The 18,489-nt window shown below is 37.4% G+C and overlaps 1 pseudogene; it reads right to left on the bottom strand.

Annotated features, from left to right (window-relative positions):
- Positions 1 to 16,441, bottom strand: part of LOC126699310 (protein DETOXIFICATION 14-like) — a 52,234-nt pseudogene extending 35,793 nt beyond the window's left edge.
- Between the last annotated feature and the right edge of the window lie 2,048 nt (positions 16,442 to 18,489).

Raw genomic sequence — 18,489 nt, 5'->3', positions numbered from 1 at the left:
CAACGTTATAGCAAGACAATGCCGTAGCAGAATTCTGTGGCAGAATACAACAACGTTACAACAGGGCAGTACCGTAGCAGAATTCTGTGGCAAAATGCAGCAACGTTACAGCAAGACAGTGCCGTAACAGAATTTTGTGGCGGAATACAGCAACGTTATAGCAGGACAGTACCGTAGCAGAATTCTGTGGCAGAATGTAGCAGCGTTACGGCAGGACAGTACCGTAGCAAAAATCTGTAGCAGAACACAGCAACGTTAAAACATAGTATCATGAGCAAAATGCAATAGCAAAATATCACTGCAACACCATGGAGTTCTACAACAACAACAAAATATCCTGAGAACTCTACAATAGATGGCCTTTACAATATTTGGTCCTATCCTTTAGATGCCACTTGTTCTCCTTATCATGCATGTGAGACATGTGGCAAGCCACTTATTCAAACATGCAGCTCTCCTAAAAGCTTTCTAAGCCACTTATCACCTTTTTCTCTCATTTCTTTTAAGGAAACACTAGAAGCTTTCTAAACTCTCTCCATCTCCACCTTTGGGTTCAGCATTTAGAGGAGAAAAATCCCTTCATTCCCTCACAAGGTTTCAATCATTTTTTCCATCCTAATGATTCTAGCTCTACTTCCTCTCAAGAGCCAAAAGCTAGAAACAAAAAAAAAATGAAGCTATAAAAGCCAAAGGAAAACTTTCATCATTACTATACTGCTGCGAATAATTATTTCCTTCATGAAGTATCTTCCAGTAGACTTTTCCAGAAGTGCAAAATGTCCCTCCGCAGAAATTTCGTAGCAGGAAGTACAGATCCTTCAGCAGATTGTTCACAGCAGAATCTGCTGAATCCCAGAAATGCAGAATGTTCATTGGCAGAATATTTCGTAGCGGAAAGTTTCAGAAAACAAAGTGCAGATCCTTCAGCAGACTATTCACAGCAGAATCTGCTGAATTTCAATGCAGAATGCTTATTTGCAGAATATTTCGTAGCAGAAAGTTTCAGAAGCCAAAGTGCAGATCCTTCGGCAGACTATTCACAGCAGAATCTGCTGAATTTTAGAAGTGCAGAATGTTTGTCCGTAGAATATTTTATAGCAGAAAATTTCAGCATGCCAGGATATTCCACACTGAGATAGAAGGGCAAATAGTTATGAAGGTCCAAAAAATTGCTAGCCACAAGATTCATTAAGCCTATTCAGCACCCGCGCTGGTTGTCCAACATAGTGCCAGTAAAGAAGAAGAACGGGTAGATAAGGTGTTCTGTAGATTTCAGAAATCTCAACAGGGCCTGCTGGAAAGACGAATTCCCACTGCCGAACATGGATTTACTGATAGATTCTGCGGCAGGCAGCGCCATGTTTTCATTGATGGACAGATTCAGTGAATACAATCAGATCAGAATGGCGCCAAAGGTTACGGAGAAAACTGCTTTCAAGACACCCATAGGAACTGGAGGATTATGTGGATGACATAGTGGTGAAATCAAAGAGGAGAGTAGAACATTTCCACTTGTTGAGAAAGCTATTCGAAGAGATGTAGAGCTTTCAAACTGAGAATGAACCCTCTAGAGTGTGCATTCTGGGTGTCCTCTGGGAAATTCCTAGGTCTCTTGGTTCACAACAGAGGAATAGATGTGGACCTAGCCAAAGCTAGGGCCATAGCAACCATAAAACCTCCAGCCACAGTAAAGGAGTTGAAGAGTTTCTTGGGGAAGGTCTCATTATCTGAAGATTCATCCCTGGATTGGCATCAATTACTTCTACTTTCAGCAAATTACTCAAGAAGGGGCAAAGCTGTGAGTGGGGAGAAGCACAGCAGATGGCCTTCAAAAGGCTACAACAGATTATGATGAACCTCCCTACTGTGCAAGCCCCAATCCACAAGAAGCCATTGTTGCTCTACCTAGCCACCAACTCGTATGCCATAGGTGCGTTGATCGCCCAAGAAGATGAAGGTGGCATTGAGCAACCAGTTTATTACGTCAGCCGCGCCCCGAAGGATGCAGAGACTCGTTACCCAAGGGCAGAAAGGGCATGCCTGGCCATAGTATATGCCTTACAGAGACTACGCCATTATTTCCTGGCCTATGAAGTGTGGCTAATGACTAAGTCTCACGCAATCAAAGCCTTGTTGCAGTAGCCAATCCTTTCCGGCAGAATATCCCAGTGGTTGCTACAATTGTCACAATACAACTTGAAAGCGGGAACGCCCAAGGCAGTAAAGAGCTAAGCTATAGCAGACTTGCTGGCACAATTCCCAGGAGAAGAAGAATTCTCGTTGGATGATGAGGACCCAAGAGAGGTGGCTATGGCAGGAGAAGTCAGAGAGCAATGGGTAATGAAATTTGATGGGTCTTCTACCACTCAATCAGGAGTAGTGGGAGTAGTTTTGTATCATGAAGAAGACAAGGTTGTGGTGCTCTCATTCAAGTTAGAATTTCTCTGTTCTAACAATACGGCAGAATATGAGGCCTATCTAACTGGATTAGCCACGGCCCTTGAAATGGGGATCAATCACTTAAAGGTGATGAGTGATTCAAACTTGGTGGTCTGCCAGACCAAGGGGAGCTCCTCTCTAAAGGAACCCAGCCTAGCCCCATACAGAGCAATGGCCCAGAAGATGGAGGAAAAGTTTTCAACCTTTGAAATAGAACATACTCCAAGGAACGAAAACCGGTTTGCGGATGCGTTGGCCGCATGAGGCTCACAAATAATTTTCGAAGGGGATAGCACCATGATAGAAGTCAGCAAGAGGAAAGAATCTATTATTAAGATGTTGAAAGAAAGGTTTCAGAAGGAATAGTGTGAAGGGGATTGGCGAATCCCTATAAGGGAAGGCTTGATAAAAGGAGAAGGTGCCGCAGAACTAAAGGTGCTAAAAGATTACACCTTGGTAAGAGGAGAATTGCACCGCAGAATGCCAGGTGGGATCTTGACTTACGGATCCTACGGAGAGGTCAGCCTTTACCGCAGACTTCAAAGGGCAAACTTCTATTGGCCAAGCATGGGTAAAGACGCAGACCGAGTTCAAACCCAGTGTGGGACCTGCCAGTTTGCGGCAGACAGAGAGGAAAGTTACGCTGTGTTCATCAACAAGGACTAGAGAAGCCCATTCATACAGTATTTGACAGAAGGCATCCTGCCACAAAAGCAGACAGTGTGGGACTTGTCAGCTTGCGACAGACAGAGAGGAAAGTTTCGCTGTGTTCATCAGCAAGGACTAGAGAAGCCCATTCATACAGTACTTGACAGAAGGTATCCTGCCGCAAAAGCACAGTGAAAGATACAAGCTTCGGAGGCTGACAACACGTTACTTTTTGCATAACGGAGTCCTTTTCAAGTTGCTTATGTCCAAATTAAATCCAGACCTTGGAACGAAGCCAATCACTCAGCCACTTCGTACTCTCCATAGAGAAGCCCAAATCTACAAGCTGCTTGCAAACTGCTCTTTGTCCATTATCGAGTCTAGCAAACCGATTCAACAACCTTGAAGAGTTGAGAAGTTTTCTTTGAAGCACCTCAGAGGATTTATGCCTAGAGTGGCATTAATGATCATGATCTTTATGATATTTCTAAGAAAGAATGTATCAGATCACTTGTGTTGCGCAACTCCACCGTCACTTTTCAAGTTATGAAGCTCATTGATACCCATGTCTCATCCTAGAAGAACTTTGCAACAATGACAAACTCAAAGCTCCTTCTTTTAGCTTGTGTACAAGAGGGAAATGGTAGAAACAATTGCTCGCACACATTCTGCCGTGAATAGAGTTGCTTATCTTCTTGCTATAGAAAACTATTACATGGTTTTTATTAAAGGATTTCTGCTGCAAGGGCATTCTGCCACAAGAATAAAGAAGCATGATGTCCTAGAAAGATGTGGGTATGTCATGGGAAAATTCTATATTAGAAGCCACTGACTTTTGGCTATTACTAGCCAACCATGAAGTAAGAGACGTAGCAAGCTCCATCTAAATATGCCCATAATCAAAGCAAGCAAAGAAGAAACCCATGAAATATGGGTCTTAGTAGCAAAAGCCAGCAAAAGGGTCGTGGTTATGAATTCTTGGCTAGAAGCCAGCAAAGGAACCATGGTTGTGAGTTCTTGGCAAAAGCCCATAATGGGGGCTACACTCAATCAAACCCGCAAAGGAGCCATGATGCAAGTCTTTGGAAAGAATCTGCAAAAAAGTTATAGCCACAATCATATGTAGCAGAAGATACTTGGGAAGCAATTGTGCCTGCGGTGGAACGAAGCCAAAGAAAATGCATGAACCGCATGATGGAGCATCAACACCAAGAGAAAGCAACATCAAACCCATCCAATTGTCTCACATGTTGAGGGGCTAAGTCTCATTTTGCGGCAAATCTGGGAAGGCTTCCGCAGAAAGCTAAGGACTTATTTTCATACGTTGGGGGCTGTATTATTCTGCAACAAATACAAAAAGCCTTCTGCAAAAAGCTAAGGACTCATTCTCACATACCGGGGGCTGTCTTATTCCACAGAAAATACGAAAAGCCTTCTTCAAAAAGCTAAGGACTCATCCAATTATCTCATATGCTGAGGGGCTAAGGCCCATTCTGCAGCAGATTTAGAAAGCCTGCCGCAAAGCGCTTAAAGTGTCAATATGCAGCAGCAACATTACCCACCATGAAATAAGTATTAATTGCGGCACTTCAGCAAGTATACATCCATCTGCCACTTGGTCTGCAGCAACTTCAAACTTCATGATATGGCATAGTGCATCACCCATGCAATTTGTTGCAACCTACCGTGGTCAACAATGAATCCATGAGAAGAAATTCTACCACCCTTGTTGTGGCAAATATCAAAGAAGCAAAGAAAGGAGGCAAGAAGAGAAGGCCTACAAGCACTCTGGCAGAAACATATGTATAGGTGAACCAACAAGCACTACAGCAGAAAATAGATGCTCTTCGTGAGACTTTAAGGCTTCAAGAGTGCTCCGCAGAAAAGCTCAACAAAGGAACTCACAGCAGAAACAAAAGGTGGAAATCAACGATGAAATCTAAACATCTTTCTAGCAATACACTCAGTGGCAGACCACCTTCCACAAGAATTGGAAAGACACTGCTAAGCTTAGCAACATGAGAAAGAAGAATTGGGAGAAATAAGATCTGCGGAAGACTACAACAAAGTAAGAGATTTAGTTCACAACATCTATGCCTTTTCATCAAAGAGGCAGTGATATCCTCACCAACAGCGGCTGTGGCAAAATGACAAGAAGAATATGTTAAAGAAAAAAAAAGCAAACACGAAGGAATCAATAGTTGCTGTGGCAGAATGACAAAGAAAGTGTTTAGAAAGTGAAGATTTCTCATGAAAGCATCCTCATTTCCCCTTGGAAAAAATATCTATAGTGGCACCACTTGTAGGCGCCTTAAAATGAGTGGCAGACTCAGTCACTTCTGCGGAAAGATCAATTTTGCAGCAGAACCAGAATTTATGGCAGAATCAGAAATAGCCCGCAATGCAAACAGCAAAGGTACAAGAGTATTGATGATCTTGGGGGCTAAAAGGTCCTCTACTATTGCAACAATACATTTGCCCATGTTAGTAGTAGCTCTAAATAAGGAGGCCTTCCATAAATATATCATCACTGAAAGAAACTTGCCTTTCTACAAGACCCAACATCCTTCTCCGTAGAAACTTCATCCTGGCAAAGAATACATGTGTTCTTCAACACGGCAGAAAGTATTATCAACAAATGAAAGAATACTCTACTATGATGAGGGCTTGTAATGTTAGCTCTATGCTTTGTTTTGAGCAAAATAAATGAAGATATCTGAATGCAAAGAGAAGAAGAAGGCACAAGAAAACGGAGCGAAGCCACCCTTTGATCTACACACTTAGAGGAATACATGGGGGAAGTAAGTTAGTTGAAGCAGTCAAGCCTAATTCTTTTACTGCAGAATCTGCCACAACCTTCACTTCATACAGTATAGATGCTGCTCTAGCAGAAGCAGAGTAAGAGGTGTATTAACGAAGAGCAATAAGTGCATGTATTGCAGCAGAAAGTGTTTACATATTCTGCAGAAGTAGAAAAAAGAGTATTTGTCCCCCAAAAGCGAAGAAATGAGTACGTGCTACTGCAGAAACGTGAAGAAATAAGTATACAAATTGTCGCAGACATAAAGAAATGAGTACCATTGCAGAAGTCCAAGATCACAAGAAATTTCCAAGAAGCAAACCAAGAAACAAGCAAGGAAATGATGAAGAAGAGAAGGATGCACACATCATCATCATTGACAATCCCTTTGAATGAGGGTAGTGTTGATGCCCACTTTGGCAAGGGGGCCCAATAGCAAGAAGAAGCCCAACAATATGGGAAGAAAAAAGTTAGTAAATTGAGAAAAAAATCCATTAAGCCCGAATGGCAGAAATAATGGATCACAGGCCCATGAGATAAACAAATGGGTCTTGAAGAGGTAAATGGGCCTTAGGGAGCCCAGAAAGAGAGAAAAAGCAAACCATGGGCAGTATATGATGTGAAAAAGTGAGAATGGGCCGCGGCAGACCCAAAGTAATGAAAACAAAGAAAGTAAGGGGTTGATGGCAAGCCCATGAGCCCCAAGGATGAGAATAAGGTAATTGGGTCGGGGAAGTCCAATGAAGTTAGTAAAAGCCCATGGTAATGCGAAGGGAAAACAAATGGGACAAAGGAGCCCGAAAGCGATGAAACGGGTCGAGGATGCCCAAAAGAAAAAAATGGGACAAAGGAGCCCGAAAGTGATGAAACGGGCCGAGGATGCCCAAAAGAAAAAAATGGGACAAAGGAGCCCTAAAGTGATGAAACAGGTCGAGGATGCCCAAAAGAATAAAATGGGACAAAGGAGCCCAAATGAGACAAAGGAGCTCGAAAGTGATGAAACGGGCTGAGGATGCCCAAAAGAATAAAATGGGACAAAGGAGCCCAAAAGCAATGAAATGGGCCAAGAAAGCCCAAAACAGCATGAGTACAAGCCCAATGATAGTATTGGGCTACTAAAATTTGGAAAGCATACAGCAGGCCCAAAGAGGCACAGCAGGCCCAAAGAGGCCCAGCAGGCACAAGTCAAATAATAACATGCATGCAATCAGCAGAAACAATCGAGCTAAAGAGAGGCATTCGCATGTGAGTTGTGAAACAACCCATGAAAGAAAACTGCATGAGTTTTCGCATACGAATTGCAGGAGCAATCCATATGCTCAGGGGGCTGAATGTTGATGCCCAATTTTGCAAATCCATACCCAAGGGCCCATGAGGGAGAAATCCCATTGAATGAGTTCACTATAAAAGGAAGGTAACCACGGCAGATTAAAGGGGACCAAAAGGAAGAGGGAAAAACAAAGGAAGAAAAGGAAAAACAGGGGAAGAGAGAAAAAACACCGAAAGAGAGAGACCCAATGAAGGGAAGCACTTAAAGGAGGAAAACCCATGGTAAGAGAGTAGTAAGCACCCAGAGAGAGGTACCCAAGAAAAGGAAAGACCAAAAATGGGGGAACAACCCACGGCAGGAGAATAATAAGAAACTAAGAGTAAAAACGGAGAGAAAGAAAGAAAGTGGTAAAACAAAGAGAGAAAATACGGCAGGAATAGGGGCGTGCATCAATAGACCATCTTTTCCCTCTCTCTTAGCAAACCCACTCTTTGATGTCCCCAAAAGTAATAACTAGTAGCAATTTAAGCCTATTCTCCAAAATGCACAACTTTGATGGCAAAAGCTTATGACAAGGTTGTTCAAGTTGGGGTTTGGGTTCTTTCTTGGTTTACTTATCCTATGGGAAGATTCAATACTTGATTTTGATTGCAAATATATTTGATTTCTTTCATTATAACTTATATCTGCTGTATTTAGTCATCCTGCTGTAGCACTTTTTTTTTATCACGTCTGCTGCATCAGTTGTCCTGTTGTGGTATCTTTACCTGCTGTACTGCTTATTCTGCTGTAGCACCTTTTCATTATGTTTACCTTGTTATTATGTGATTTACTTTTGGTACAAATTAATCATTATCCTGCCATAAGTATATATATACATATATATTGTCTCTCATGTTCTGCAAAAAATATATTTTATATATGTTTATGTGAATACATATAAGTATATATACTCATATATGTATGTATATATTTGAGAACATGCTAACCCATTTAAACTAACATTTGTTTGATGGGTATTTTCTTTGGGTTTTTAGATTTGTTTATGTGCAGGAAGTAGAATAGTATTTCTGCAGTAAAAACAAAGAGTAGTCATTCACATTGCAAAAGGCTTTACTGCACGGCAGACAGTTTTAAAGCACAGCAGACAGCTTTAATGCACGGCAGACAGCTTTATTGCACAGCAGAAGGCTTTACAACAGAAAGCTTTACTGCACGGCAGAAGGCTTTAAAGCACGGCAGAAGACTTTAAAGCACAGCAGACAGCTTTATTGCACAGCAGAAAGTTTTGCTACATAGCAAAAAAGTCAGTCCTGCGGCAAAAACTGGAGAAAAGTTCCTTTTGCGGCAAAAACTGGAGAAAAGTTACTTTTATGGCAGAAACAGAGGATAAGCACCACGTTCTGCCCGCTGTAAGCGTGCTCCTGGCAGACGAGACATAGTTTGCGCACAAACTGGACCAAATTGAGTTGCAGTTGAACCGATCTCAACTCCCTTACTCAGAATACTCGGGCCCAATACTGCAGGAGGCAGTCCAGCCCACTTTTACCACAAAAAGGCCCACCACACCAAGCATAAGTATTCTTGGTTTTTTAGAAAAGATTACATTTTATCTCCTTTACTAAATAATTCGGGTTTTTATGAGAAAGTATTGGGTCCTATAGCGTAGCTTAGTTTTGTGGTAGAAAGGAGAAAGGTTGTGGGCTAGCACAGTGATAGTTGGAAAAGGTATTTAAGCATGTCCAATAATACATTTGAAAGGAAAATAAATGGGTGTTATTTAAATATCATTAGGTGTAAAGAAAAGTACCCCAACATCTACTAAAGGACATAGAAGAATTAAAATTCTCCTGAAATTGAGTTAAAAAGCTCAAGACTTTTAATAACTCTCCAAACAAAGGTGTAGGTCCTTAAGAGGAAACCTGTGACCGTTTGGACACTTGCTTATAAGGATACAACTTAAAACAATTAGGACGAATGTGTCCAGCAACACCACAATGGTGACAAACATGAGTAGTTTTCGAATTACTATGCTTCCCAGAGGGAGGTCTAACCTTAGAGGTTGATAGAGACCTCAACTAAGGACAATTTGGCCTAATATGATCAACAATACGATAATGATGACAAATGGGGACAAATTCAGATTTTTCATTTAACCTAGGAGGAGTTTTAAATATAGGTTTAGAAACTTCAGCGTTAACATCAGAATTTTCACCTTTGTCTATCCTAGCAATATTAGCCTTCAACTCTTCATTATTCCTATAAAATGGAGGGATATAAAAATCTTTTTCTTTTGAGTTAGGTTCAACAACAAATTTGGCACTAGTTAATTTTTCAACTTCAGTTTTAGATTCAACTAGTTGCTCTTCCAAACTTTTAATTTTGTCCACCTGAGATGAAATTTGATTTTTAAAATTCTCATTCAAATTATTAGCTTCATCCAATTTTGCAATCAATTCATCTCTTTCAAGTTTGACATTTTTAAAATTAGCTTTTAATTTTGTAGAACATTCAAGAGATTTCATACAAAAATTATAAAGCTTGCAATAGGCATCTTGAATATCATCATCATCATCATTTAACACAAGATTATGCACATCAAAGTAATCAAGAGATTCCATAACAACGGGGTCAAAGATCACACTCAAGAAATTAATCCAATCAGAGTGTACCCGCTCTGATACCACTGGTTGGGAAAATTAGACTCCGGTTGATAGAATTAACAAGTTTTAAACCCAAGTTGTTAATTAGATTAATTATGAATAAACCTTGTTAAAACAAACAAACATCAATATCATGCAGTGGAAAAAAATTAAATAAGACAAGATATGATGACCTAGGAAAATTAATGAAACAAACTAGTTTTACAGTAAAAAATATGGGGTAAAACCTTCCCAAAAAACAATCCACTATAGTAAAGAGAAGTTTCAGATCTAGTATAAAACCTTTGTCCCTAGACTCTACAATCCCCGTAGATGAACTCACAGCAGAAATCTTCTACCGCTTCAAAACCTCTGAACTCTTCAATATATGAACGCCACCCTTTTGATGCACGAATCCCAATAAGTGACTAACCAATTGCGCGGATCCCAGTACGCGCCTTAATCACCAACTTGAAGAAGATGTTGGTTGCAAAGTTCTTCACTTCATCAACAATGAAGATCAAGAAGCACTTGGTTACAAAACCCTAAGGCGTAGAGACGCAGTAGCTTCCTTCAGAGAGAATAAAGCATCGGTCACCTTTTGCATATGTTCTCCTTATATTCTCATATGTGACGGCCTCTAAAATAAGTCTTATATATGTCTAAGGTTGTGAGAAAAGAAACCTTACACATACATGTCAGCATGGGCAGAAAATCAGATCTGGAAATCTGAATTTCGTAAAGCTCAGTAATTCTCGATCTATCGAGGAAGTGTCAAGCAAGTGTCGAGCTTTAATGAATCAACACTTCTTCACTTGTTTCTTGGACAGACTTGCATGGCTTCAATACTAGACTTGAACTATTGTTCTTTGAAGTATTAAACGCATCTTAGATCTACCCAAATACAAGTAAAGTGCGTTTTGTCAAAGGATTAGTCAATTACATAAAATAGTGACATATGTTTCTAACAAGTAAATCACATATGTCCTAACATTAAGAGCAAGCAGAAATGCGTCTACAGTAGACCCTGTCAGTATTCCCATCCAAAGACCCTTTCCTTTCAAGTGTACAACGAAGGCCAAAACAACACCTACTGGAACCCCAACCAGATAATATGCCTCAAGATTTACATAGGCTCCAATATCCTGCCAATCACTTCCTCTGGGGACCCTAATGCATATATAGCACAAAATAACTTTGTCAGTTAATGGCAAGCAATATCAAGGAAGAATCACAACTTCTACATTGGTATCATATGCTGATCTATTTTGAAGAAATATACACAATATGATTATGATGGTTATGACTATGGCATAACTACTACATAAACATTTCCTACTAAAGATATAAGGCTATTTTATAACCCAGAAAGAAGATTACTTCCAAGACTAAGCTTTTTTAAATCTTTATACACCATTAGTTAACTTTTTAATTGCAAAGAAATATTCTAAATGAATAATGAACTATGTGTATTTGATAGTATAGCTATAGTATCAAGTGAATTGATAAGAATTAAGAAGTTATAAGTTTCAAAAGTTTAGCTCCAACTCAAATGTGAGAAAGTTACCTGAAAGATGACTATTAAAAGACAAAGCAAAGGACCCATATTTGCAATTTCCTTCTTACTGCGAAAGGCATAGGCCAAAACACCATGGCAGAAGAAGAGAATCACGGCTACAATAAATCTCTGCAACTACAAGAACCATTATAACAGTCATTTAGCTGCTTGTGCATTCCCAGCTCCCAACTCATTTGAAACCCGCAACCTTGCTGTTGGTATGTTGTAGTACAAATTAGTAATTGTGAGACTGCAAGCAGTGAAAAATTAGAAGCATTCTATTGTAATCTCATATAGTAAATATGGAAAAGAAGCATACCATAGCGAAAGCACTGAAGTCTCCAATTCTGGATTAGGTAAAAGGCCAGAAAGCAAAATAAGACCCTCAAACGACCACCATCAAGAGGATTATGATTGGCATGCAGAAAAATGCTAAGAGACTTAATACATGTAGCCAAAAAATGAATACTAAAAAAATCTTGAAAGAAAGAACAAAACAGAAAATTACCAAACCATTGCAGCCGAAGCAACAGCAAAGCGAAATAACTCCCTCATGCTAAAGAAGACATCCTTTGAGAATACGGCAAGAGTTTTCTCACAAGCTGAAGAGTACTTCATGTACACCCCAAGCATGAGCACATCCAACAACTATGATGAAGCAGAGGCTAATGCAGCTGCACTGCTTCCTAATTTTGATTTAAAAACGAGAATCCAACAAAAAGGTATATGGAAACATAGAGCTGCAAATGAACTAAAGAGCATTGGAAGGATCAGGCTCTGAATCTGGTAATAGCGAATTAGTGGTTGAAGTATAGCTTATGCAAACAGGTTAGGGATGAGGCATACACAGTATGTCTGCTATATGTGAGATTGTTGGATCTTGTCCTATGAGTATTAGTAATTTGTCTGTGAATATCCATAGGATATATATAGGGATACAAACCAGAATAAGAGAGATGATGGTGGTGTAAGTATAAGTTCCTATTTTTGATATTGCTCTACTCCGTAGGCTTGTCCGCATAAAGTCTCTAATGCACCAGCCATCCCGCACTGCCTAGCAGTCACAAAAATTCACTTATCATCATGATTGAATTATATTCCTTAATCTGACATATCAGATTCTCATGCTAGCCGACATTTATGGTGACATAATAACAATGATATAATGATGAAAACAACAATAACTATAGATTTGATAGGCATTTGACTAAGAATTATTCTTTTGATTAACTAATTTGTATAAGTAAATAAACAGATTTTAGGCTGTTAGTTTTAGTCAAGTTAATCAAGTTCAATTATGCTTGTCAAGAAGCTTGAGCTCTACCAACACAAAAAATAGATAGTGCATTAGGATGCACTTTGCTGATTCCTTTCTTGCTGAAAGTTTAAGAATGAAAATGAGTTTTAGTCCTACTTTTATTATTTTATAAAATACACTTTATTCCTTGCCTTTAGGTTAAACCGTTTTACCTTTAATGCTTTTTTCAATATTATAGTTTATCCATTGTGCTTTAGGGTAAAGTAAAAAAATTAATATTTTTGTTGTTATTCATGCAATTACACACATGCCTAACTTTAATTTAGAACCTAGAGCCCAACAAAGGGGAATATGGAAACAAAGAGTTGCACATGAACTAAAGAGCATTGGAAGGACCAGACTCTTGAGTCTGGAAGTAGTGAGTTAAGTGATTGTAGTATAGCGTATGAAAACAGGTTAGGGATGAGGCATATGGAGTACATGTGTGCTATAGTGAGATTGAAGGATCTTGGCCTATGAGTATTAGTAGCTTATTTATAAAAATTCATAGGATAGATATTGGGATACAAACTAGAATAAGAGAAGATGTCAGTGTAAGTATAAATTCCTAGCTTTTGATATTGCTCTGCCCCATAGGCTTGTTTGCATAAAGTCTCTAAAGCCCCAGCCTTTCCCACCCTAATTTGCAATCACAAAAATTCAATTATCACTATGCTTGAATTATATTCCTTACTCTGGCATATCAGTTTCTCAAACTAGCAGACATCAATGGGAAAATAATAATAATAATGATGTGATAATGATAACAACAACAACAACGGAAATGAAAAACATCTATGACAACAAATTATGGTTTTGGATTGCGAATATGTATAAGTAAATTAACAGATATTAGATAGTTGATTTTAGGGAAGCTGATAAAGCTCATATACTAAGCAAGCTAGCGTAGGTTGAGTCAAGCACAAAAAAGGTCTAGTTTCCACTGACCAGAGTTTGGGTAGCCCAACACTCAATTGAGCTGAACATTTTTGAAGCTTTTCTATGGATACATATATTTCAAGAGTGGCTGATTCCATCCAAATAGAGAAATTCTCTACTTTTCAATTAGTCCACAACACTATTACTTTTTAAATTCTTTCCCCTTTTACTTTTGAAGTCTTCTGGCGTGGCACAACAACAACCGCACTAGTCACTAATTCTAAAATAGGACACGCTAGTAATTTCGTGGTGAGAAAAAGATCACCACCAAGATGGTGGTCACAATAAGCAGCAAAAGGCGGAGGAGACAGAACTCACATGAGAGAGAGATAGAGATTAATGCTCTAAGCAATGTATTCAAAAAGACAAATCAAAATCATGTAAATAAAACTATAAAATTAGATGATAATGTAATCGTTTGAGATTAAATACAATTTTAAAATACAGGACCACAAGTTGAAATTTTTTAGCATATAATAGGATTATATGAAAATTTTAAGCAGAAAGAAAATAAAATTTATATATAATTTTTTTTTTGTTTTTAGTGAACACTAAAATTTTCATTAGTTGACAAAGAAAGCAACATAGCATCATTTAATTTAGTAAAAAAATTGGTGCCCTTGGTAGGTTTTGTAAACAATTAAACTAATAGTTTAATACACCTAAAATTAAATATTTTTATGAAAAAAATACATTAACTAATTTTAATAAATAATCTTAAAAATATTTTAGAAGATAAATTATGTATTATATAACATTATAAAATAATTACATATTCTTGTGCATAGTGTGGGTCCCACTAGTACTAAGTGATGCCTCATTCAAATCTAGAGCCTCATGGTATACAAGATCAGCTACAATTAAAAACTGCTTTGCAAATCCAAATTACCAATTGTTTTGGCTTCAAATCCCTGGACCCATAGAATCCAAAGACCCTCCCACACATCAATACTATAGCTTTTTCAATATCTCTCCATATCAAGAGGCCTTTCACTTCAACCCACTTTAGCCACTCCTTGTTATAACTGATAACAAGTGATTGGCATGTATAACCGAGAATCTCTGCCAAATCAGTGGGTTGTACATTTTGTTCCAATCCATCATGATTCATGATTAGCTTAATCTAACATAGGTGCATTGATAACTGCTTAATTGATTTGGCTATAGTTTGTAAGGCACTTAAACCGCTATGGTTCACAATCATTTTGGACATCTAGTGACTAGTGTACAAGTAACACCACCTATATGTGTGCTTCATTACAAGTAACTGGGAAAGGTACCAATGCTTGCAAGATCTTTTATTAATCATCATTTACATTGCACCATAATTATATTATTTACATTGTCACATAATGTTGATGAAAAGAAAGGCCAAGAAATTATTATTATTATTATTTATTTAGTTAGTTATAATTTATTTTTTCAAAACAAACACAAATTTCTCCATATTATGTTATCTGCTACAAGAATCTCCCTCAAATATCCTTTCCTTAGCTTTTGACACCTGAAATATCTATAAAAATCCAATTAATAAGCGTTCAAAACCAGTTTAGTCTACAAGCCTAGCACATTTCAATTGCCACCAATTCTAATGAAATATAGATTTGACACCAGTTATTCTAATTTGAAACAGTTAAAAGCTTTGGAATATTCATGTTTATGATCAATTTAAATATAAATAAATTGTTGTAGAGGGGGGGGGGGGGGGGGGGGACAACTACGTAGAAAGGAAGATTTTTTTGGTACTAATAATCCTCTTTCGCCAATTTGTGAAACTTGTTCCACGAGCAACTAGAAATGCTTTTACAATAGACCCTCTCTCCAAATCCAATCCAAAGGACTTTGAGCATACAATAAAGACCAAAACGGCACCTACTGGACTCTCAACCAGATAATATGCTCCGAGATTGACATATTCTCCCTGTATATTTCCAGCTGATTCCTCTAGCAATACGAAAGAAGAATCATGACTTCTACAATGGCCTAATTTGCTGATTTATTTTGAAGATGGCCATACCATAACTATCAACTAGACAAGTCCAAGAAAGAGATTACTTCAAGAGAGAACTTGTTTGACGCTTTCAACAGTGTTTGTTGACCTTTTAATTGCAAGGAAATATTCTAGAATGGAGACTGAATTAATGCTTAATTAGCTGATCATATGGCATGATTGATAAAACGAAATAGGTTCTAAACTTGTCCAAAATTCACAACTAATGCTCTCATAGACATCAACTTAAATACGCTACACTCTCTTCATTCCTTAGATCTCTTGTTCTTTGTAATTAGTTTTTCCTCTATATTTCTGCTTTTCTTTCCCTTTTTTGTAATCTTTGATTTGCTTTGTGCTTTTTTACATAAAACAGTTTTTTGAATATACACCTTTCTTACTTATCAAAAAAAAAAAAAAAAACTTAAATACGCTACAGTGTATGGGGAAAAAAAGGTATAGTTTGTGGGAAAGTCACCTGAAAGTATAGCTTGTGCCTTGTAGGCTATCCAATAACAATTATGAACATCATCGGTTCATCCTATGAAAATCGTCATAACTGAAACCATATAAAAATAAAAAATAAAAAGAAGAAGATGAAAGAAAAGATCCTGGCTCTACTGTCTTTATGAAACAAGATACAAGGATATGTCACTTGAATACATTTCCAAATCATTATAACCAAAACCATATATAAATTCAATACAACATACCAGTCAGACTGACAGAAATGCTTATGCACATCCAGTAGCCATAGCCTCAACTGAAATCCTCCTATGAAAATCCTTCCCATTTAGCAGCTAGACAAAGTATAAACAAAACACGAGTGTCATCTTCTGCTGACTTATTAATTGCTATCATCTGCATTTATGTGAAAACTTGAGTTAGTATGGTACTATAATCAAAACAAAAAATAATAGCAATTTACTCATTAATAATCAGTATAAGTGGAGTTCCTCCTTGCGTTTTCTAGAAGGCATGTCACCAATGATTATGAAGTATAGACATGGTAGAGACTACACAGTTTCTAGTTTTCACGTTTAAAAAATTTATGAGGATAATTTCCCTTGCTTCTGCCAGCACTACACACAAGGGGAATATGAAAATTAGCATAATACTTGGACACTTGCAAATGGGATGCCATAATAAGATTGAGCCACCTACCTTACCTAAGCAATTTTGCATCTTTACTATGGATACATGTATTTCATTAGCAATTGGTAAATCTAAAGGTGTGACTTCTAATCTACACTAATAAAAGTATGGCATTAGCACAAATGCAGAAGCGATTGGAATGTAAAGAAAGCTGAAGCCACCAATATGACAGCATGTATGGTTGGTTAGAACAATCAAGTAAAATAAGTTGCAAGCCACAATAAAGAAGTGGTTGGTCTAATTGTAAAGAACCTAAAGGTGGAGTAACTTTGGTGAGAGTCCCTTCGAGTCTCTTGTTTTGCAGTTTTTTATTTATATTTTTAATTTTCTTCTTTTAGGAAAGAGAAATTTCATTAACAATAAACTTAAGAAAGTAGAAACATAAATTGCTCTCTATTATTATCTCATCTACTAAAATAGTCTCACTGATATGTCCCCACTCTAGCTTTGAAAACCAGAAACATCAATAAAAATCCAACTAAGCATTCAAAACTATTTTAGTCTAAAGGCCTAGCACATTTCGATTACCACCAATTTTAATAAAATATAGATTTGACACCAATTACTCTAGTCTGAAATAGTTAGAAGGCTTCGAAAATTCATGCTATATGATAAAGTTGACATAAATTACAGTATAAAGAAGAAGATGAATTAGAAGAAGGGAGGGAGGGTGGGGGGACAATTTTGTAGAAAGGAAGAATTTTTGTACTAGTAACCTACTTTTGCCAATTTGTGAAACTTGTTCCATGAGCAAACAAAAATGCTTGTACATTTTAGCAATATAAATAAATAAGCTTGTATAATACACCCTGTCTTTAAATCCAATCTGAAGGACTTTTAAGGATTTAACAAAGGCCACAACAGCACATACTAGTGTCTCAACCAGATAATATGCTCCAAGATAGACATAGGCTCCTCTATGTTGCTAGCCGATTCCTCCGGTGATATAAAGGAAAAATCACAACTTCTACATTAGCTTGATATGCTGGTTTATTTTGAAGAAAGATATTAACAATATAATGGTTAGGCCGTAAGGCCCTTAACTATCAAGTAGGCAAGTCCCAGGAAGAAGATTACATCAAGGGTGAAATTGTTTGAAGCTTTCAAAAGTATTTGTAGACTTTTTAATTATAAGTACATATTCTAGAATAAAGACTGAGTTAATGCTTATTTGATCATAGTGTACTTGAGAAAAAATAAAAGTAATAGCTTTTAAAACTTTGCCAAAATTCACAACTCATGCTCTCATGTAGATTAACTCAAATACACTACATGAGATAAATGTGAGAAAGGCAACTAAAAGTATAGCTTGTAGGTTCAATTTAACTTTACTTCATCCTATTAAAACCTAATAATTGAAACCATATATATCATATCTAATATTGACTAGAAACTGTCAAAAAAGGAAAGGAAAAGAAAAGATCCTGACTATATTCTCATTATGAAAGAAGGATATATCACACAAATACATTTCCAAATCATCATAATATATAAATTCATTACAACATATCAGGATTTTTATCCAAAAAGAAAAAAGAAATAGAAAAAACACAATTAGATTGACAGAAATGCTTGTGCACATTCAATATCAGTAGCCTCAATTGAAATTCATCCTATGAAAATCCTCCTCCCTATTTTACAGTCAATCAAGGTATGAAAAGAATATTGGCATCATCATTTGCAGACATGTCAATTATTATCTGTATATATATGTAAAAACCATGAGTCAGTATGGTACCATAATTATTGAC

This window comes from Quercus robur, chromosome 9, assembly GCF_932294415.1.
Source record: "Quercus robur chromosome 9, dhQueRobu3.1, whole genome shotgun sequence".
Taxonomy (NCBI): Eukaryota; Viridiplantae; Streptophyta; class Magnoliopsida; order Fagales; family Fagaceae; genus Quercus; species Quercus robur.
Note: the sequence above shows the minus strand (reverse complement) of the source record. Positions and strands in the feature narration are given on the sequence as shown.